At 40.4% G+C, this 24,228-nt stretch overlaps 1 long non-coding RNA gene across 1 annotated transcript; it reads left to right on the top strand.

Moving 5' to 3' along the window:
• The first annotated feature begins 5,877 nt into the window (after window positions 1-5,877).
• Window positions 5,878-24,010, top strand: LOC121921677. The gene is made up of 3 exons (XR_006102008.1): window positions 5,878-5,938; window positions 7,520-7,611; window positions 23,929-24,010. It is a non-coding gene; the product is annotated as an uncharacterized LOC121921677 (long non-coding RNA).
• Window positions 24,011-24,228: the final 218 nt, after the last annotated feature.

The following is a 24,228-nucleotide window of genomic DNA, read 5'->3' as shown; positions in this document are numbered from 1 at the left end:
AACAAATGGATACTTGTACAGATCAGACTAGAGCTCTCCTTGAAAGCCAGGATGGATCATGCTGAGGCTATCACACTTTGACCACATAATGAGAAGACATGCATCACTAGCAAGAACAATAGTGCTAGGAAAGGTAGAAGGTAGAAAACGGAAGGGAAGACCTCAGGCTAGATGGATGGACTCAATTAGGGGGGTTATGGGCAAGGGCTTGCAGGACCTGAGCAGAGCAGTGAAAGATAGGAAATACTTGGATAAGTTTCATCCACAGGGTTACCATGAGTTGAAATTGACTTGAGAGTAGCTAACAACAACAGCAAACATACTTTTTTGTGCAAGAAAATGTGCATTTTGTGTAAAAGAAGATGCCATAAAGATTGAACAAACTTGCAGCTGCTATTATTCTATATGACAGTGTTTCTTGAGCATCAATGGATCCAATCTCGGCAGGAAAACAAATCTCTCCCCCTAACCCAAATATTCTCTCTGTTCCAACTTGTGTGTGTGCCTTGAAGTCTCCTGTCAACTTATGGTGATACCATGAATTTCATAGGCTTTTCTTAGGCAAAGAGTACAAGATTTTGCCAGTTTCTTCCTTTGAAAAGTAGCCTAAAGCACCTGGTATTCATTGGCAGTCTGTCATCGAAGTACTAAACAGGTTGACACTGCTTAGCTTCCAAGAATAAACATGATCTGATGCCTCAAGAGCAGAGAGGGGGCCCATCCTTACTTACAGGTAAGCTACCTAACCAGAGAATTCTCCTTACAAAATGAGATGCTCCTTAGCAGATAAGAAAAGCAACAAGTGGGACAGTAGCACAATGGGATCTATCTTGGATCAATGTACCCAATGCCCATTTTCCCTGTCATACATTAACTTACACATTTGCGCAAACCCGAGTAGAACAAAAGCTTTACTAAGAAAGCATCGAAAAGTTTCTTTCTTGTTTCCTTCTCAAACAAAGCCACTACTTTTCTTTATCTAGCAAGTGGCCTTCATATGTTCTGCACTGTTATCTGTTTCACTGTCCAGGGCTGGGAAAGTGTAAGTCACAGTGCTGATGGCTAATGACCTGTTTGAATAAGCTTTATGAGAGCCATTTCCCGATGGAAAACCCATTGCTCTTGCTTTAAAGTCCTTCAGTGTCCAGAGGAGCATGAACACTGGAGCATCCATTGGACAATAGCCAGCAGATGCAGTGTTTGTGTAGGAAAGTTGGTGACAGCTGGTAAATGCTTGTTTAATGTAGCAAAGCAATATAAATCCACAGTTACAGAGCTCTCTATCTCCAAGTCCTGCATGGACATTTCCCCCTGACTTCTCTGGAGAAGAAGCCAATTTTGTCCTCAGAACAGAACCCGAGACCCAAGAATGCTGCAAAGAATTGGCATGTTTCTGGAGATACTTGGTTTGCTTTGCGATGTTCTACAAAGGTCTACTTTGAGTATTAATGGTTGAGCATGTTGCATTTCAACTAATCTTATAAAAAAGAATAAATGCCTACAGCTCCTAGAGTAGCAGGATGAATACACTTCTTTCATGTGCTTTCTTTGTGTGTTGTGGATTTCTTGTACATTGCATTCCATTCTTCTTGAATTTTGGTTCAGCCAGGAACATTTCTAACATTAATTCTGGGCTGGAAGCACCAACAATTTACCATAGCTTTCTGCTCACTTCTCTGTTTTCCCATCTTAATGCCATTGTGTCTGTGCACACTGAAAACTGCATATAATAAATAATGCTGTTATACCAATTTATTTGTTTTATTCCCTTTTGATCACAAGAAGGCACAAATACTGAAGGGCAATGGCATGCAGCAAACTAAGCTAAGCATACAAGATAAGAATACATTTCCCATGCAATGCCATTGATCAACTTTGCCCCATCATCTTGTTGTTACAAGGAAACAAGGAGCATGCCATCCGGGTGAGCAGTCCATTACCAAGAGAATACATAAATCCCATTCCTGCAAACACTTCCTGTCCATCAGGAAGGATGAGTGCTTTTTAACAGGAACTCTAGAAAAGAGTGTCACGGGTACAGATAACACAAAGGAAATTGCAGTTTTAGCCTGTTTGTCTCAGTTCCACACTCTCATTGTTCAGCTACAGTTGTTCAGTTGACGGACATAACCCTGTCCAGAGAATATTTGCTCTTGGGAAAGATCTCCAGTGGGCTTCAAACTTTGGGGTATTCCCTCACTTTCCTCATTATGGGAGATGTGTGAATGAATGGGAGGGATTTGCCACAATTCAACAGGCATCTTGACTGTCATTGGTTCTCCCTGTGTCCATGAGCCCAACATATCAAGGTATACCTCTGGGCGAAAGGATCACCTGGATTTGTGCCCATGTATTCTGTATTAGTATTCATGTTGTTATTAATTGTCATTAGGTTGGCTTCAATTTACCGTGATGCTGTATGAGACCATTGTATGATGAGACCTCCAAGATACTATGTTATTAATACCTCTGTTGAGATCTTGTAGACTCAAGGCCAAGGCTTTCTTGACTGAGTCTGGTGTCTAAATTTGTCTAGAAAGTAAAACATTAGTAAATATTTTTTCTTCCTGAATAGCTGAAATAAGGTACAGTTCCATTTCTGTAACCAGAACTTATCAACTTTAACTAAAGGAAGCTTATCATTATTGTTGTGGGTCTTCAAGTCATTTCTAAATAATAAATAAAATAAATAAACCTTTTATTTATATCTCGCTATTCTACCATAGGGCAATCAGATTGGCTTACAGTATAAAAACATCTGATACAAAATATAATATATTGTAACCCCCCTTAAAAATAATTAAACATATTACTATAAAAATCATTCTATTAAAATAAACTGTTAAAACCAATAACTAACAGGTGAGTGGTGGCATAATATAAAATATGCAACATATCTGGGGGGGGGGGTTCTTTCATGCTGGGTGAAAACTATTCTGGAAAGGCCTGCGGGAAGGGATCCGTCTTGACAGCATTTTTGAAGCTATCCAGGTCAGCGATTTGACGGATCTCTTCCGGCAAGTTGTTCCACAATCTGGGAACAGTCATGGAGAATGTCCTCTGGAAGGTTGCAACCAGTCTGGTCTTTTTTGGCTACAATAAGTACATTTCTGACTTATGGTGGCCATAAGGTGAACCTATCATGGGGTTTTCTTGGGAAAGTTTGTTTCTTTGCCTCCCTCTGAGGCTGGGAAAGGGTGACTTGCCCAGGATCACCCAGTGGGCTTCCATGGCTGAGTGGAGATTGGAATGCTAGTCTCCATAGTCCAATGCTCAAAAAACTACACCAATTGCCCCTCTAGCATGATAAAACTGCACTGATGCCCAATCTATTTCAGGATATCATTTGTTTGGTGAACTTATCCAGATAGCTATACTTCATGTGTTTCAAATCAAGTTCTGTTTACTCTAGAAGTGGCCCCCCTACATGATCAAATGCACAAATCTTATTTTGCCCATCTGTGATCACTATTCAGGATGAGCCACTTTGTTTAATATGACTTGTGCTGAAACTCCCATTGATTGCTGTGAAACTAAGATAAACTCAGAATGTAAAAAAGCATTTTTGTATGTCTACGATAGGACCCAATTACGATAGGTCTACGATAGGACTCAACTACTTTGCAAGCAGATTCTGGAAAGGTCTTTAATGTTAAAATCTTACTACCAAGGAATTGTCTGCTGATTGCTCAGAACTCCAACCAACCTACCAAGCAGTATTTAATCAGGGCAATTATATTCTTTATGTGGGACTAATAATTCTATCATTTGTTCCTGGCAAATATTTTGTGTGTCTTGCTGAATAATATTTGTAATGAGGTGACCAGGCTTCACATCCAAAACAGAAATCATACCAAAGTCCTCTTGAAATGAATGGGACAATACTTTCATTAGTGTAGCCTTCCCCAATATGATGTCCTCCCAATTATGCTAGATTACAGTTCATATCACCCCAGACCAGACAGACTACACCTCTGGAGAATCTATGTTGGAGAAGGCTGTGTTCATGAGTTTGTTTCAGCAGATCTTGATGAGAACATATTGTTATCATAAGCTATCATATATATTTGACTATAAGTCAACTTCATGTATAAGCTGAGGGCAGGTTTGGGGGCCAGAATTATGGATAAATTGACTGTAAGTCTTAGGGGCATATAACAAAAGAGGCAGAGGATGAAGCAAAGTGAAATGATGCCAAAGGACTTACAAAATTCCAGCAGGTATAACTATTTGTGCTCACTGTATGGGCTGGATGGATGAGGAGGGAACTATGGTAAATTGTGGCTGTGTGATATAGGTGACCAGGCACTGGCAGGGTGAAGAAAATGCATTATATGGATGAAATGCACACAAAAAGATGAAAAGACAAAGCAAAACAAATGACAATTATGTTAGCAGTGATTATAGCCTTTAACTTTAATGTGATAACTTCGCCTGGTTTTAATTCAGAAAAACTGACAAACATACACAACTGTCTTATCCGGATTCTTCAACAGCCAGATTCCTCCCAGTGTTCGAGGTGAAGTGTCAAAGAGCTGCCATTTTTGCATCCAGGCAAAGTAAAGGTCAGAAGTGGTGCCACAGCAGAATGAGTAGAGGGAGTTGGTGCTTCTTTTTGGTGGTGTCCGACTAAGCATTTACCTTTCACCACTCTACTCAGAGAAAAGTATGGTTACTTTTTTTGATAACTTAAAGTTGACCTGTGGGTATGTCAACCTAGGCTTTTTGGGTCAATTTTTGGACTAAAATTTCTAGACTTATACATGATTATATACAGTAGTTGGTCCCCAATAAAAAATGTCCTTGCTTTGTTACATTTTAGGAAACATTTTATATATAGCTCCATAATATCTAGGCCAAAATCCTTTATACTTTTACAATAGCATAAACAAACACTTTTGCCAGCATAATTACACTGGATCCTGCCATGGTGCTAAAATTGCTCAGTGAGTACCACAGTCTTGTGCTCATCCATGTCAGTTTGCTCCCCACCCACAAAGTCAAAGGTGTGAGAGAGTCATAAAGTCATGATGACTTGATATGTGTTTTTGGAGATCACAATGACCTATATGTCTGTGGTTGGCTGTTCTAGAAACCACAACCTCAGAAAAGTGAAAGGCTTTGTGCAAAGGTGTTTACCATGTTTGGTCTCTGACCATATTTCCTATATGTGGGTTTTCTGTGATGGGGCCTTGTGACTAACAGTAAAAATAATGTAAACATATCCAGGGATTGCTGTGTTGGCCATATAGTATCATCCAAAATCAACAAAACAGTGATATCTTTATTAGATTGACTAAAATACACATTATACACATTGCAAGCTTTCAAAGCTTCAAAAGCTTGCAATATGTTTAAAGGTATTTGTGGAGTTTAGCAAAAAAGGGTGGTAAGTATTGGTAAATGATATGTATAGATTTCAACAGGGCTAGCCTTGAGCATACCTTCTTTCTTCAACGAAGTCCAGCTCTGTTCTCCCATCTCTGTCCCCCATCTATTTGCATTTCCTCCTGTTCCTATTTCTCATCTACTGTCTTTGTCTGAATCCCAGCCCCCTTTCCTGTGGTTCCAGCATTGCCATGCACATGAAGCACATGAAGCACATAACTTGGTGTGCTTAAATGCTGGCTCACTGCAAATATACTCAGTAGAGGAATCAACCTTGGATAAACAATATCTATCAGCAAATGGAAAAAGTTTGGAGCACAAACGGACAGCATCAGATCTGAATCTATTTTTTGACAACGAGTCTGCTGAGCTTTGAAACCTTTGTGTCTCAGTTTAGAAATCCCACCCCTCCCCTGTATGAAGGCAGAGTGGATTTTCAGAAACTGCACACTGCAAAAACTGTAAAAGGCCAGGAAACCATAAAATAAGCACAGCTGTAATCCATAAAGTCTCCCTTCAGTGCTGAGGCTGCTGTTAAACCAGTCTAAAGGTGAATGCTTTAGAATTTCTTTCAAGGTAAAATATAATTTGCAGGGGGACTAATTTCTATAGAAAAGTGGGGGATAGAGTTTTTTTGCTGCTTTCCTCTAATATAAGGGCATGTAGCCAATCATTTACAGGCAGTCATTAAAGCTAATGCCAGTGTAAGTGCTTAATATTTACCGAAGAAAATTGCAGCTGAGTGATATATATTTAATTTCTAATGTACAAAGGCCCCAAGGCTCAGAGCAGTTAAAATACAAGTTGGTGAGAGCCATGCACTTTATTTGTGCTTAGAGAATGAAAGTGTATATTATAAGTGCAATATTAATTGCTAATCCTATGTTTGTCTCATAATGCTTAATTAGAGGCGGGGAATTGCAGGGGAAATTTGGTGGGGATAAGAGAGGTCTTAATCACTGTTTTCCTGCTTTAAATGTCTTCCCCCCTCCCATTCTTTATACATTGTCCAAATGTTGCTTGTATTAATGATGTGAGAATGGAAATAATCCATAAAACCGGCAGGAGGCACAGCAGAGGGATACAGGAATGGAGGGGTCTCCAGTTTCTTGGACCTTTTGGATAATATTTTGTATATTATAGATTATAGAATCATATCTATTGATCATATTCTATTTGTATTTATTCTACATAGGGAGATATACTTAGGATCATTCCACTGAGTGTAGGGCCTGTACAGATTAGGAGACCACCCCTTTCTCCTCTGGATCATTACCACGGCAACCGCATGGCCGCGACAACGATCCGCTGGAAAAAGGAGCTCCGAAATGGAGCTCCTTCCCGTGACGGCGCCAAGGCACCATTTGCGCCTTCAGGAGTCGCGGTGACGTGTCTTGTGCGCCACGCCATTTGGACGCATCACGCTTGCTATATCGACGTACTAGGATTTGGGAGCATGTGGTTGCTGTGCGCTCCCAAACCCTAGTATCGGTGCTACCACGTCGCTTTTGGCCCATCTGTACCGGGCCTAGTTTTCTTTTAACTGCTTTTAATTTTAACTTCAACCCTTTAACTACCTTGCAATTTCATTAAGTTGATAAAATTAAATTTTGGCTGCAAACCTTAGCATATCCTATTAGCCCTCCAGCTGAACATGGGGTTTTCATATTTAATATCTAGTGTAGAGCAGGACTAGAAGTTACGAATGCCTGATATGTGTTTTGGGGATCACAAAGACCCAAGGAAGCCAAAAGACACCACTGTTGAGATTAATGGACCTAGGGCATACCAAGCTTAAATAAGAACAAAAGACAAGTGCCATGACACATTCCTCCTACCTACCTATTTTGCATTCCCATGAAAACAAAGGAAGACATTTGTCAAAATAAAAACAGAGACCATACCTTGTTCTCCTTTTTTGAAGACCTTGCATTTCCCCTGCCTCTCTAATCATCAGAGGTTTCTGTCAGATAACATTAATGCATTAACATCTTGGTGCTAAAAATCCTTATGTTTTCCAGACCAGTTGTCTATTCCTTGGAAAAATCAAATATTTTGGTTACACAGCTCATGCCCTGAGGGCAGGAAAATCATATAAAACCCCCTCAATTCTCATTTTTTTGTTATTCAGTTCCCTGGTACACCCTTGGATGCTGTCTAAGTCTTCAGTGCTCACCCTCTGTTGCTGTCTGAGTCTTCAGCTGACCTCTCTCTCCTATACTGGTAAATATACTCCCTTTTTGTTTTTGTTTTTATCCAACCTTGAGTCGATTTCGACTCATGGTGATCCTGTAGATGAGCCATCTCTAAGACTCCCTATCCTCCACTGCTCTGCTCAGGTTCTGAAAATTCATACCTGTGTCCTCTTCAATAGAATCCATCCATCTAGCATGTGGCCTTCCTCTCTTTCTGTTTCCCTCCACCTTTCCTAATATTATTTTTTTTCCAGTGAGTCATGCCTTCTTATGATGTGGCCAAAGTACACAGTCTAGTCATCTTGGCTTCCAGAGAGATTTCTGGTTTGATCAGCTCTAGGGCCCATTTGTTCGACTTCTTGGCTGTTCATGGTAACCTCAGCACTCTTCTCCAGCACCACATCTCAAATGAATTAATTTTCTTCCCATCTGCTTTCTTCACTGTCCAGTTGTCACATCCATACATGGTAATAGGGAATACAATGGCTTGAGTGATTCTAACTTGTGCTCAGTTAGGATATTTTCTAGTTCTCTCGTAGCTGCCTTCCCCATTCTTATACTTGATTTCTTGACTGCAGTTCCCGCTCAGATCAATATTTGATCCCAGGTTTGAAAATTCTTTTACTACATTGTCTAGGTTGAATCTGTGTAAATTGTCTGTGGTCATTATTTTTATTTTCTTTATGTTCAACAATAAGCCTGCCTTTTCAGTTTCTTCCTTGATCTTGCATACTAGTTGTTGCAAGTCTGTGATGTTTTCAGCTAATAGTATGGTGTTGTCTGTGTATCTTAGATTGTTAATATTTGTTCCTCCTATTTTCACTCCTTCTCCTTCTGTGTCCAATCCTGCTTTTTATATAATATGTTCTGCATACAAGTTGAACAGATAGGGTGAGAGGATGCAGTCTTGTCTGACCCCTTTGCCAGTTGGAAACCATTCTGTTTCTCCATGTTCAGTTCTGACAGTAGCCTCTTGTCCTGAGTAAAGATTCCCCATTAGGATTATCAGATGTGTTGGCACTCCCAAGTCTTTAAGGGTGTTCCATAGTCTTTTGTAATCTATGCAGTTAAAGGCCTTGCTATAGTCTATAAAGCACTTGATGATTTTTTTTTTAATTCCTCGGTGCATTCTGTTATCAGTCTATATTTTACTATGTGGTCCCTAGTGCCTCTTCTTTTCCTGAATCCTGCTTGTACCCCTGAGATTTTCCTCTCCATAAATGGTTAAGTCTATATTGCAGAATTTTGAGCATGATTTTGCTTGCATGAGAAAGTAGAGCTATGGTCCTATAGTTGCTGCAGTCTTTTTGTGAATGGGGATATATATTGATCATTTCCAATCTGTTGGCCATCATTTTGTTTTCATATCTGTTGATTCTGTTTGTGTGGATTGAATATCCCCTTATTAACCCTTAATTTTCCGCTATCCAACTTTTCAACCTTCTTTTATGTAGCTTTGTGTGAATTTTATTGCTGAATCAATTCTTATATGTTTGAGTGATATCTTGCACGTTTCTAAATAAAAACTCATTATTTACTCAACCAGATTTTCTTCTAGTTAGTACTAGTATAAATAGGTGTAAAAAGATCCCTGAAGTTACCCACCTCTTGTAAGCCTCCTTTTGAGCTAGTTAATTCCCCAGCATTCAATGGAGATGTTGACTCTACTGGTAGAGGCTCTATTCCCTCTCCTTTTGGGCAACACAGTTTCAGTAATAAAGTATTGATTAAACAAACCTTACACGGCCATATATGCTTGTACAGTTGTACTCTTTTTAACTGCTTTCTATTTTATTTTATTAATTTTCATATTTATGCATGCTTACAGATGGTACCTTATGGATGGGTAATAAATAAATAAATAAATAAAGTTCTTGAATGCTAGTTCTGGAAAATAAGTAATATTTAAATAAAATCAGTGAATGAATAAAATGAATACATAACGTTGTACAGTGGAGCTAGGACTGATCAAAGTACTAGGACTTTGTCAGAGCCATGCAAACATCCCCTAGTGATTTTAATAAATGAGACAGACTTCTCCTCTTCCTCTCTCTTAGAAAACAAGATGGAACTCATTACAAAATGTTTGGAAACAGAAATTATTTTTTAAAAAACAAAACAGATTACTGGTATGAACAAAATATGATAATTGCTTTTTTAGGAAGTAATTGTAATATGGGGTTATAATTTGTACTTTCTTCTACAACATACACGTGTCTCCCCCCTTGTGTGTGCATTAGAGAACCAAGGAGTGATCCAGATTCCATTCTGTTGTTTAAGGGGGGAAACAAAAGGAGGATTAACTCATAAATATGTTTCTATTGCCTTGGCTAATTTTCAGCACTATGCATCTCTTTACCTATAATAACACCAATTAAAATGCCCCTCCTCTCTTCACCTTGTTCAATGTGCATACCTCACACTTCGGCAACATAAAGCAGCACAAACATAAAAGAGTAAAACAATACAAAAAACAAATGCTCACATACAAACGTATCCATTACAAACACCATTATGCTACTAATAAACCCATTACATACACATGCAAAACCACATAGGTCATAAAGCGCATGACAGATGATTAAAGTGCTAATCCTAAAGTGGTGAATCATGAATGGAAAACCAAATGAATGGAAAATATATAAAGTGCCAGGGCATGAAACCTACACAATAAAGAAACAGGCTACAGATCTCATTTTATTTTGAAACAGAGAAACATGAATAAAATCCCCTTGCAAGCACACACCCACCCATCCCCACTTTGCCTTACCCAGATAGTTCCTGCATAATAATATACAATCCAATCACTTCTTTCCTTGAGTTCCCTGTCTCTCACACTAGGAAATAATCCACATTCTTCCATACGTAGAATGCTGTGAGGGGAAGATTCAAAGTTGCTTCCCCATTTGCTGTCACCCCCACTGGGGATAAACCATCCATGGCAACCTGCTGTCCATGATCAGCTTTGCTCTTATTTTCGCCATCCTGCCATTATAGAAATCATAGGAAGCAGCACTCGCAGCTGCCCCCGGTTATTTTTGTTGGGTTTTTTTGTTTTGCTTTTCTCCAGATAGTTCAGGACCTTTATAATTCTTAGGAGCAAGAGGCCTGATGTCTCAAATTTAGCTTTCCTTGTTCTTGATGATTCTGTTGCAAATTGAACCTTTTGCGGCTTCATTCAAGCAACCACAGTTCAACTTTTATCTCTTTTCCTGATCCAACGTAGAATAGGGATGTAATTTGTCACTAACTACATTCTTGAAGGAAGCAATGAGTAATTTTAATAATTTCGGCCCATTACAAATGGGCAGGAAAGTACGCGCAGACTGCGTACTAGGGTTAGAAAGGGGCGGTGCTTCCGCACCCCCCTAACCCGAGTGTGTGCTCCGCATGCACAAAATGGCAGCAGCCGTTCCACATGGATGCCACCATGAGGACATCACGACCACGCCGCCTCTATACGGGGTGGTGCAGATGTGACGTCCTCACTCCACGCCAGGGCGCTTAGTGCACCCTTAGCGCAGAGCAGGAAGGAGCTCCATTTCGGAGCTCCTTCCTGGTTTGGTCCGCTGGGCGCAGCCTTCAAATGGCTGCGCCCAGCGGGCCAAAGGAGAAAGGGGCCAAGTGGCCCCTTTCTCCTCCTCCCCGCTGCCGTGGGGTGTCCTTGGGGCTTGAAGCCCCAAGGACACCCCTTTCCAGGCTGCGGGGAAGGGGCCTTTTGCCGCTTCCCCGCAGCCTGGAAAGCGGCGGATCGGGGCCTCAGCGGCTGCCGCTCTGGACGCTCAGGCCCTGATACCCCGGAGAAAGGGGCAGGTGTAGCCCACCCCAAACAGGCGGTCTGTAACCCGCCTTACTTAGAAAGTCCACCAAAAACAGTACAGGTTGTGAACAATGTTTACAGTTTGGGAGTCATGTTTTTGCAAGGAAAAAAGTGTTTTTTGCAAAGAAAAAATATTACTTGATTGCACAAAATAATATTTCTGTGCAAAAATATTTCCTGAGTAGAAAATGCTGTTTCTTCTACAGAAATTCCTATTTCCTGCACAAAAACTATGTGTGGCATTTGTGCAGAATAACCCCTAAACTGCAAAAACACTTATCAATGATCAGGGTTTCTCCTTGTCAAGGTTCCTTGACACTTGACAAAAACATGCATCTGAGGAAGTAGGTTCAAGTCTATAATAGTTCATGCTACCAACCTCTTTCTTTCTAATAGTCTCAAAGGTGTTACAAGATCCCTTTGCATACTGTTTTTTCAGACTAACATGGTGATGTCTTTGAATTCTGTTCTTTCAGAAAAATGTTTTTGTACCATTTTAAAAAATATTTTTTCAATATTCCTTCTATCCCTGTTGTAAAAAGCCTCACTAGCACAAGTGCAAATGGCTGAAAAAAATTCCTATGATAAACCTTTCAGCCAAGCCCTGGTTTGTATCTGCCCTGCAGAATTAATCCAATTTGATACTGCCATAACTACCATGGCTCAGTGATACAGAATTCTGGAATTTGTATTTTTGTGAGATATTTAGTCTTCCCTGTCGGAGAGCTCTGGTGCCCCAACAAAGACAAATCCCAGGATTCCAGAGGATGGAGCCATGATAGCTAAATTGTCATCAAACCACATTAATTTTGCAGTGTGGCACCAGCCCTAGTTTCAGTTACAGGCCTCCACACTTTAAAGGGTTTAGGTAGTTATGTATGTGCTGGGAAAGACTTCTGTCTGGTAATATGGGGCTTCCAATCAGAGGAGACAATACTGAGCGAGATTAAGAAATAATTTAATTTTATTCTTTTCCCTCAAATGGCTTGTGATACTGACAGCCTGTCAATGAGGGCTTGCCCTCACATGAAATTAATTTCTTTCAATACACAGATGGTTGCCTTGTGTCACACAGCTTGGGAATTACTGGGATAAGGTAACTGCTTAGACACAGAAAGGGGCAAACAGCACACCTACCCACTTAGCTCACTATTTCATCTGTCCTGCTTCTCAAACAAACATAATAATCCCTGATCCGATGATCTCCCCATAACTCCCCCATCCCTGATTGTCTATGCTTAAATCTTTGCAGAGTGCATCTCCAGCGAGAATGTCTGTGCCAAGCCAGACCTGACAAACATCTCCTTCATATTAAACTTTGTCTAGAGATGGGGGTTTCTTTTGATTTTCCTATAAAAGAGGGCACCCCTCCTCCTAGCTCTGAAAGGTGAGCAGAAGATCAAAGCAACCAGTCTTGGAGTTGCCAGACGGAGCACAGATGACGTCACTACACGCAGACGGAAAATCCATTATTCCCCTAAAAACAAATAAACAAAAATGAACAAGCCAAAGCCTTGTTTAATGGCCTTTTGGGCTGGGGTTAGACGAAACATCAGGAGCTATTTAAACATCTCAGCCATGTTGTTTGTTCTGCAGAATACTGTCCTTGCATCCTGCCAGCTCTAGGCATCGAGCTGGCTTTGGCCTCATGTGGTTCCCAGCTGCTTTAATGCAGCTGTACTAATAGTGAACATCACATGCTGCTGCTGACATTTCACGGCCTCTCTGCACCCCTTTTTTCAAGCTGAGCAACATGGAGATGACTTTTATGGCTAGAAGAGCAGAGATCATATATTAAAACTATGGTTAGAACCAGACCATTCAGATTTTGTCCTTAATAACTACTCTTTCTTTCATACTGGTAGAATTGCTGGACTTGAGTTATTATTATTATTATTATTATTATTATTATTATTATTATTATTATTAACCTTTATTTATGAAGCGCTGTAAATTTACACAGCGCTGTACGTGCAATCTTTTTAGTTAGACGGTTCCCTGCCCTCGGGCTTACAATCTAAAAAGACATGACACAGTAGGAGAAGGGAGTCGTGGTGGGAAAGGGTAAGAGGTCCAGCAGTTCCTCTCTACCTCCGAGGCCTGGACCAAGGCAGATGGACTGGAGGGAGGGCTTGGCTTCAAAATGGAAGGTTAATCATTTTCCAGAGTTAATGCCAGAAAGTAAAGAAGATCCTTGTTGAATTAAAAGTCTGTCAATTCAGCTTTCATGTTTTATTTAGGCTGCCGCCACACTGCTACTTAATTCAGGCCCGGCACATACCTTGGATTCTGTGCGGGCTAGCAGTGGCCTTTTTTCCTATAGAGGGAAGCTGCAGCAGCCAAACCGCGTGGCTTCCCGCCGGGAGAAAAAGAACCCGCAAAAAGCAGGTTCTTCTAAAGCTGCAGCGGCGGCATAACAATTGCGTCACTTGTGTACTCATTATGTAAGTGCTGCACAGTGCCATTTGGATGCCATGCAGCGCTTACATAACAATTGTGGTGCCCATGTTTACAGGACGCCCTCATTGTGACGCCTTTGTCACATGCTAGGGTTGCGGGGCGTGTGGGCGCTCTGCCCCCAGGGAACCCTAGCCCATGACGAGGGCGTCACAAAGGGCCCGTGTGTATCTGGCCTCAGTTTGACACTGCTTTAACTATCATGGCTCCATCCTATGGAATCTTGGCATTTGTAGTTTCTTGTGGCACCAGAACTCTCTGGCAAAGAAGGCTAAATACCTTATAAAGCTACAAATCCTGGAATTCCACAGCATGGTGCCATGCTAGTTAAAGCAGTGGCAAACTGCATTAATTCTGCAGTTTATGTACAGCCAGAGACCACCAGATGCTTCTGTATAGCTTGTAAGCAAGACAAGAAGTCAGTAACTCTCCTCTTCTATTGTCCCTCAACCAAGTGGTATTAATTGCACAGTGCCTCCAAACATGCAAGTTCTATTTAGCTGTCACACACACTGCTATGGACAAACCTATCTACAATGAATTAGTCTACAGTAATTCTGTTGTTGTTGTTGTTGTTGCTGCTCCTGCTGTTATGGAGGTGGTGGTGGTGTACCTTCAGGTCATCTCCAACTTATGGTGACCTTAAGGTGACCCTGTCTTTGGTGATATTTGTTTAGGGGGGTTGGCTTTGTCTCTCTCTGATGCTGAGAGAGTGTGACTTGACTAAGATCCCCCAGTGGGTTTCTAAGGGTGAGAGGAGATTCAAATACTGATCACCAGAGTTGTCCAACAAACTACAAATCTTGCCAAGAAAAGCCTATGATAGGTTCACCTTAGGGTTGCCCTAAGTCTTAAACATCTTAAAAGCACACAAGAGGTTTATCCAGTCCATATTCAGGGGAGGGAAGTCAGTCTTTCTTTCTTTCTTTCTTTCTTTCTTTCTTTCTTTCTTTAGGGGGGTATTAGAAGAGATGTTGTTGTTGTTGCTAGCTGTCCTCAAATCAACCTCAATTCATGGTGATCCTGTGGATGAGACATCTCTCAGACACCCTTTCCTCTACCTCTCTGTTCAGGTCCTGCAAGCTCAGGCTCATGTACTCCATGATTGAGTCTAGCCATCTGGCTTGCTGTCTTCCTCTCTTTCTACTTCCCTCCACTTTTCCTAGTGCCATTGCCTTTTCTAATGAGTCTTTAGGGCTGTGCAGACCGGCCTTAAGTGTGGCCTGCACTGCCCCTTTTACAGCCAGATCGGGGCCACAGCAACCACATGCTATACACCATATATGGTATCTTCAGCACTCGTCTCCAGAACCACATCTCAAATGAGCTGATTTTCTTATGATCTGTTTTCTTTACTGTCCAGCTTTCACATCTATACAGTACATGGTGATGGGGAATACAAAGGTGTGGACAATCCTACCTTTAGTATTTGGTATTGTATCTTTGAACTTTAAGATGCTGTATAGTTCTTTCATAACTGTCCTTTCTAGTCCTTATCTTCTTCTAATTACTTGACTATAGTTTCCACTTTGATCAGTGTTGATCCAATGTATGGGAATTCTTTGACTGTATCTACGTTGTTGAGGTATTAGATGCAAAATGACTAAACTAAGGTTGTTATATTTTGGACATATCACGAGTTGATATGACTAATTCAAAAATAAAATTATGCTCAATGAAATGGAAGACATTAGGAAAAGAGAAATATATTACAGATGGATTGATCTGATCAAGGATAAATTTTCAAGACCTGAGCAGAACTGCTGATGACCAGGGCTCTTCGAGGTCCCTCATTCCTAGATTTCCATTAAGTGAAACTGCCGTAACAGCACATAATAACAAGAAGAAGCCAGCATAGGATGAGTTTGGTATACAGGATTGTAGGGTCATACTGCTGAAAATACATTTCTAGACTTATACATGAGTATATACAGTAATCACAGGAAATGGAAGATGTGTACTTGATGGGAATAACATGCTTCTGTGATACAATGTATTCCATCAACGGAGGGAGTATTCTTTATAAATATGAGCTAAATGTCTCTTCTGTTTTAGCCCTAATATTCTGAGGTTGGAAAGAATTATTTTAAAATTACTTAAGTGTCCATTCATTAACATTTTCAAGAACATCCTTTAGCTTGTGAAAACCACCTCCTTTCCCAAGCTTTTTCACTTTATGTCTGGAAATTAAAGTTTGGCTGCCTACCCTTTTATTAATGCAATAATCTTAATCTTAAAAACACTTTGCTGGGAGGATATTCCACTGAAATAAGTAGCAATTACTTTTGCAGTGAGCAGGATACCGAACAGATTATGCAGTGCAGAGAGCACTTGCAACTTAGTGAAAAGATACTAGGACAGTGCTCCATACACCCTCAACTTTCAGAGATATTAGATCCCTCTAAGAGCAGACACCACACTTCTCTTTCTAATATTTCAGCTCTTTTGAGTATGTTTTAGAGACTAAAGTCTTGCACACCATCAGTTTGCTTAAATCTCATCAAAGCCAAATGAGGTGGACCAGTAAAGCCAAAAAGAGAGCAAAAACAAGACGATCCCTCCCAACCACTGGTTTAATTGGCAAACAGAATCTAGGACTAAAGTGTTCAAATAAAGTCATCCAAACAAGTGAAGTGGGCCACTGCATCACTGAAGCTATGGAGATGCTACTGTGTCAATATTTGCTTAGGGTAAAAATGGGTTTTCATGCAAGCCTACTGCACTCAAGAAAGTAAATGATAGCACATTTATGTGATATGAGGCATATTTGGTAGTAATCCAGCATCCATCTTTGAAACATGAGTGCAGGCATAAAGCAGATTTCCATCAGCAGCACCTTTTCACTACAAACCATAGGACCAGCCCTACTGTTTGGGAGAGTGAGCTTGCCAACACAAGCAGCAGATATGGATGGTAATGGAAGCAAACGTTTAACTATTTAAATGGTGTTTTATCACTGGAGATGGGAGAAAAGTGGTTGTAGAAATTTCTGCCCTTGGATATCAAAATTATTTAGTTGGCTTTGGATACTATGCAGCCTGATAAGTACCTAGTACCTACAGACAATAAAGTTTATGACAGGTGGGCAGTAGTGCCATTGACTACAACAATCTATCTTGAACGGACTATTCTAAAAGACTACCTATTATCATTTTTTTCTTCAAGAGTAAAGACAGAAACAGCTAATGGAAAGCAAAGCAAGATCTGTTGACTTTAGTGTCTTGTACTTGAACTACCAGAGGGTTGGGGCTGGCCCAGTTTCTTTTGCATTTGTGACAGCTACAGTTCTGTGGATTGCTGGCAGTTGGTACAATATTGTTCTTAATTGCCATTGTCTACAGAGTTTATCATATGTGGGGAAAATAAGAGGTTTAAACAGTCATTTTCCCTGGAAAGTTGTGTGATCGTGGTGAAGATTTTCACACACATCATGATTGGAGAGGACTTATCCCTTGAATAACCAGGAAATAACCAGCAACAAATCATTCATGGGATTTACCTATGAATGATTTGTTGCTGGTTATTCCCTGGTTATTCCTGGGATAAGTCCTCTTTAATCACCGTGTCACGTGAAAATAGTCACCGCGATTGCTTGACTTTCCTGGGAAATTGGCTGTTTAAACCCCCAATTTTGCCCATAGGATAAAGTCCTACTTCAGCTTGTGGAAACTCTATGAATGAGAGATCTCCAAGATCCCCATTCATCAAGTGCCATTCTCAGATTGTGTAAACTCAGGGCCATGGCTTCCTTGATTGAGTCTATCCACTTGTAGTGCAGTCTTCCTCTTTTCCTACTGCCTTCTACCTTACCAAGCATTATTCTATTTCTAGTGAGTCCTGCCTTCTTATGACATGTCCACAGTACAACAGTCTCAGACTAGCTGTTTTGGCTTCTGGAAGATTTGCAACTTGATTTGCTGTTGGACCCATTTATTTGTCTTTTTCTCAGTCTGTGGTATCCATAGAACTCTCCTCCAGCATCACATTTCAAATGACTTGATTCTCTTCCTGACAGCTTTCTTCACTGTCCAGCTTTCACAACCATACATAGAAATTGGAAATATGATGGTATGGATAATCCTGACTTTGGTAGTCAATGATATACCATTACACTTCAGTATCTTGTCTAGATCCCTCACAGTTGCCCTTCCAACTCTTAATCTTTTTTTGATTTCTTGACTGCATTTCTCAATTTCTATTTTGATTAATGACTGAACCAAGGTATGGGAAACCTTTAACTATTTCAACAATGCCTTCACTGTCTACTTTACAGCTAAAATACAGGAGAGTGTTTGGGGTGAGATATGTCAATTTCTATAAAGAACATTTTCCAGTTCCCCAGATAATTGAGCTACTGTTTGCTTTTTATAGTTTATCTTAATATTAAAGTCAACAGACCAAGCACCAGACTTAACTGTTCAGTGACATAGGCAACAATTTCACTACAGAAATAATGCAGTTTGACACTGCTTTTTAACTGCCATGGCTCAATATTATGGAATCCTGGGATTTGTAGTTTAGTATGGCACCAGAGCTTTGTGACAAAGAAGGCCAAATATATCAGAACACTATAAATCACCAGAATTCCATAGGATCGGGTCATTGTAGTTAAAGCAGTGTCAAACTGCATTATTTCTGCAATGCATATGCAGCAATACCAGCCAGCACATCACTTATGAAAACCCAGACATATCTGGCTAGGCAATATGTGAGTGTGATCAAGAGGTTGCCTAAGATGAGGAAGAAAAGAAGATCTGAGTGGTTTGCTTTTGCCTGAGACCACTGGAAAGGATAAGGTTCTGGCTTCTCCTATCCTTTCCCCTGTGGTGAGTGAATTGGGTGCAAACTGCTTTTGCCATTTGAATTCAGTTTGCTACAACTGAAGCAAGCTGAGAATAAAACAGGAAAGTGGGAAGAGAAGAGAGAAACTAATGCTGTTTAAAAACAACTGAAAAAATAAAAAAAACAGGATCAACTCTAAATCAGGATTAGTACCTGCCAAATTGGGACCGCTGGAGGTTTACACAACGTTATACATAATTGTTACTGTGGTTCCACCACTGTTAGTGAAGATTTTTCTGTTGCCCATATTCAAAAATGAAAAAGAGTTAAATATGAAATAAACGGACCGAAGTAAACCATGATAACCCCTGGAAGCATAGTTTCCAGGGCAATCAAACAGAGCTAGCATTTCACCATCTGTTTCCTGGTCCCTCCTTTTTCCCCCCTTTTCTGCCACTGACAGGAATCTTGCCCCCCCTCCAAAGGAATGCTTGGATTTTATCTTCTAGCTGGTAACTTATTGTTTGTTTATTTGTATCCTGTTCCTGCCCTTTAAAAGGTCCCCCCGGAGTATAGTTTTTGCCTTTTGAACAGTGGCTCTGGCATGTTTTCCTTTATTTGGAGAAATTTAAAATAAATAAATATAAAGGCATATAATTCTGCATTAACTTTCTCAGTTAGATGTTATTGATTTTCAGCTAAACATTGCTGCTTTCTCCTTCAAAACAATGAAGAATAAAATGCTTCCTATCATTGCCTTATATGTGCAGTCTCCAAGCTTTTCTTCCCCTTCCAACAACATCTTGCTGTCACTGAGGGCCTGAACGAACTTGCCAAAATAAAGCTGCTTCGAGTCACTTTGGAGGTATGCTGTTTAAATGCTCCATGCATCCTAACAGGTTGGAAGCCACACCAAAGCCACACTCCAGTCCTAAGGAGTGGAGTGCCACTTTGGCACAGCTTCTGGCCTCTTAAGATGTGTATGTCATTTAAACAACCTCGAAAGTGACCTAAAGAAGCTTTATTTTGCTCTGTCTGTTCAGGCCCTGAGTCCTCAAACTGTTCCTCCCTTTACTGAGCATCATCCTTCTGCTTTGCTTCTGTTTCTCTTGGTTCTACTACCTCTCCTATTTATATAGCAACTGCTAAGCTCCAGACTCATTCTGCCCTCCCACTGAACAACTTGCACTTGTTTCCAGACTATTGTCTATATGATCAGCCAGCCGGGCCACTTGCACCAGTGCAAACTGGGGCTTCACCAGAACACACACTCTCTCTTTTTTTAAAACAACTTTGCATGATGGTGAAACCAGTGAACTTCAAAAGCTTGCATAATCTAATTTGTACCTTTTGGTTGACCTAATATAAACAACAGCGTCATACGTATTTTAATTTTGTTCTGGTTTGCTGAATGGCTTGAAGTGGGACAATTGCAATAGCAACAGCAGCTTCATTTATATACCGCTTCATACTGCACTGAGCAGTCTCTAAGCAGTTTACAACTGTAAGCTAATTGCCCCCAACAAGCTGGGTGCGCATTTAAGTGACCTGGGAAGGATGCCAGGGCTGAGTTGACCCTGGGTCCCTGGCTGGGATTGAACTCACAACCTTGTGGTTTGTGAGTGAGTGGCTGCAGTAGTAGCATGGTATAAGGTTCTTTCACACTACACAATTATACTGCTGAGATCCCACTTTAACTACCCCAGCCGCACTTAACCTGTAGGCTTTTCAAAAACCAGAGCACAGGACATTCTTTGTGTTGAAATAAAGAAGAACCTTCTTTCCTTTCCCATTCTGGGCTATGTTCCTTTGGAGAAAACAGCCAGGGGCATCAATGGATGGAGCTCAAGTTACTTTAGGTGAGGCCAAGTGGACAGAGCCACACCATCTTCTCTCCTGTCCACTAGTGGCATCGCTGGGAATGTGGGGCATGCAGACCACACAGAGTCAGAGGAGCATGACACTTGGTTGGGCCTTCCTCAGAGCAGGAAGGGTGAACACTCTTCCTCTTGGCTACTCCATTGCTGGACTTTCTCCCTGGGAAGGAAGTCAGGCAACAGAGGAGAGGAGGGGTGAATGCTTACCCTTCTCAGGTGACACCTTCCACACCAAACGACACCCTAGCTAGTGACGCCACTGCAGTCACCCTGTTTTTGTCTCTTTCCTCCATCCATTCCTCACCTTTCCTTTACCCACACAAAGACACTCATCTCCCCAAATCCCAGCCAAACAGAAAACATCCCCTTCCTTCTCCGAAAGTGAATTGCAAATATTCAGAGAGCCTCTAGCCTTTAAAAGTTAAAAGGTGAATATTCCATGCTATAACATCAGCTCAGAGGCTTCGCTGCCAGAAGTCCAATATAACACAGATCACACAGCAACTGGAATAGTAAAAGCAGTGTGATTGAAACCTAAATCACATAAGGAATGACCTGGTTCAAATTAAGTTCTGGTTGATTTCTCAGTTATATGGCTCCAGAGCCAGGTTAGGTTGTAAAAGTACAAAGAGGAGACATGAAGCATGTGAATCTCTCTGCTAGAAGTATGGAAGTTCTCTTTCTCAATCTTTTTCTGCTAAAGCATAACCACCTCAGAGCCTCCAAAAGGAAAGATCAATTTTCATTAGTTTGAAAGAATTATTTTTTCTTCTTCTTTCATGTACACTTTGTTTTGGCTGCCAAGCTTATGCTGGCTTTTATTTCTTATAACATTTTGGTTCTATAGAGCCAGGCTTCTTTCTTTTCCTCCTAATAAATTTGGAATTATGCGTTTAGAAACAGCAATGATTCTGCAGCCAGAGTTCCTTATGGTATTTCCAAGATTTGATTCCAACTTCATGAGCTGATGATTCAGCAGTACTGGAGATGATGTTCATTCATAATTTGCAGCTGTTTGATTCCTGACCAAAATGAATTTCCCAAAGCCTCTTGTATTATAGTGTCGAGGTTGGCCACTACTTCTAGTTCATCTCCCTAAAGGGCAGGGGGTAGGAAACCATGTGGGTGGACTTGTGAACTCTTGTTTCCTATTACTGGCACAAAGATGGGTGTTTTGGAGTCCTTAAGAGTTTATTTATGAGCTGAACTGACATAGGTACTAAAGAATGTACTAAGAAAGTACTAACACTAAGGCTACTCAGGAGGAGTGGCTAATGGCCTCCCAAAAGTCACAATGGTGCCATGATTTCAATGAGTTCAAAAGGAAAAATTGAACATCATCCATCTTTTTTACTAGGACTGGCAAACAAACTTTCTTTCCTCTTTATCAGAATTTTTGAAACAGTGCTAAAGCATGAAAGAGCGGGAAAAGAAAGTTTCATTGTCTGTGTGATATCTAATGGCTCCATTAAAGTCACACCAGAGTTGCCTTGTGAATACACTGCCACAGGAGTGTTAGATCTACATTCAGTTTTACACACTGATTGTGTGTTTCTGCATGGCAGGGGGTTGGACTGGATGTCCCTTGTGGTCTCTTCCAACTCTATGATTCTATTATATCTTCCACAGCTTCTCCAAATTGTATGGAGCTTTCCCAGTGCTGAAACCTGTGACAGTAAAGGTTTGGCACCAAGAAAGATCCCATTTAGCTTACAAAAGTTTCTGTAAAACCAGAACTGGATTTGCCATCTCACCTAAAATTGCCTAGTTCCAGGGACAGAAGGGCCTCAGACCTTCAAGTATGGTCTTGCCTATTGTTGCCTATTGTTGTTATCTCAGAGTTTCTGTAACTGAACTTTTTTTCTGGGTTAGAAAACAATAGCTAAGAAAATTAACTTTGCTTTTATTTTATTTTAATCAAAATGTGCATACACTAAAGCAAAATTCATAATAGTTCCCATCATTGTGGCACACTGTACCAGTCTTGATCATGATAGATCAATAAAATATCAATAAAAAATGAAGAGGAGGTCTAGACTGAGAAGAAGAAGGAGCAGAGATAGGAGGAAGGAACACCAATACACAAAGTTTGTAGTTTGGAACTTCTGTGTAAAAGATGAAAAGTTTTGTAATGAATATGGCATTTTCATGTCAGTAAATTTCTTCACAGAAAACAAGCTCCTTGTGCAAGAAGCAGTATTATGTGGGCATAAAATAATATTTTTGTGCAGAAAATGCTGCACAGACTTCAAATAGTCTTTAAGAACTGCAGTTTTCAATAAATGTCATGCAGTAAGTAAAAAAAATGGTAGAATTATATGTTCTTGCCTGTGAGAATGAAATGTATGAAAGTTTATATTCCTAATGGAATTACAAGTGAGATGAGGAATGTGTGCTTCTCCAGATGTTGTTGACCCTGACTCCCAACAACCCCAGGCAGTATGGCCAATGATCAAAGATTATGGAGACTGTAGTCCAAAACTAACTGGAAGTCTGGAAGTATCCCAGTTCTGACTTGCAAGATATGATGAAGACCACTGGATCTAAGCAGTTTATCTATCAAGAATTAGACAGTTTCATTGTCTGCCAATGGCTCTAGTTTAGTATCGTTGAACAGAGCCTTAACGCTCAGGGCAACCTGATGGATGTTAGTGTATCAGTTCTTTTACTTTTAGTCTTTTCTGTGACTTTCACACAGCATACAGGAACATTACCTTTTTTTTTTTGGAAGGAGTTGGTAATGGCCATCCTGGCTGGGGATTCTGGGCTCTGTAGTCCAAAAAGGCAACATTTTCACACACTGTTTTGAATGCTCTTGTTTAATGATAGAATAAAATATTCCAATTTTATTAAGATCATCTCAAAAATAATGTTTTCTGGGGACTGTGTTACAAATGTGTGTGTGCGTGTGTTCTCTTCAGTGTAAAAAACAAAACAAAAATAAATAGCTGATTGTTGACGATAAATGGATTTTATGAACATTTGGGGGGTGGGGAGGGAGGAAGAAACTTCCTCTTACTAACTGTTTCCAAATTTCCTGGCAGCTATAGTTCCTTTCAAGTGTCTTGCCACCCCCTACCTGTCAATTTAGTCTTATTACTTTGGAGACTTTTTTGGGGGAAAAGTTCTGAAGTATCACCTTTTGACCTCTGATGTGACTTTCGTGAAAACAATCTTTTAGCCCTATCATTCCAATCTCTGCATTTCTATCCTGGACATAAGCCAGTGGTTTCCTCTTGTAATAGATACAGAGGCAGGATAACAGATGACAGCCATTCCCTGGAAGACTTTCCCTTTTCCCCACACACCCTTCCTTTGTGTGTCTTTGAAAGCCTGTCATGTAGGATAGAAATGTATTGCCTGTGGTTTGGAAGTGAATGCCAATATCCATGGTTTTCCCCTTCTACAGATTGTTCTGAGCACACAGAACGAGAGGTGGAAAGGCAAGCCAGTACGAACTGTGGAAAAAGAAGAAAAACAATAAAAGTGGTTGAGTTCATACTTGTCTATCTTTTCTGGTTGCATTGTTTTATATCAAAGAATTTTGTGGCACACTGAAGATGAAAAACGTTTTATTTAGCATAAACCTTTAGACAGTACTAGCATAAGCTTTGATAGTAGCTCTGTCTGATGAAATGGGCTGAAGTCTACAAAAGCTTATGACAAATAAAATGTGTTAGTCTTTAAACCATATTTTAGCTTCACGGTT

This window comes from Sceloporus undulatus, chromosome 2 (genome assembly GCF_019175285.1).
Source record: "Sceloporus undulatus isolate JIND9_A2432 ecotype Alabama chromosome 2, SceUnd_v1.1, whole genome shotgun sequence".
Classification (NCBI taxonomy): Eukaryota; Metazoa; Chordata; class Lepidosauria; order Squamata; family Phrynosomatidae; genus Sceloporus; species Sceloporus undulatus.
The sequence above is the reverse complement of the archived record's forward strand: the minus strand, read 5'-3'. Positions and strand labels throughout refer to the sequence as shown.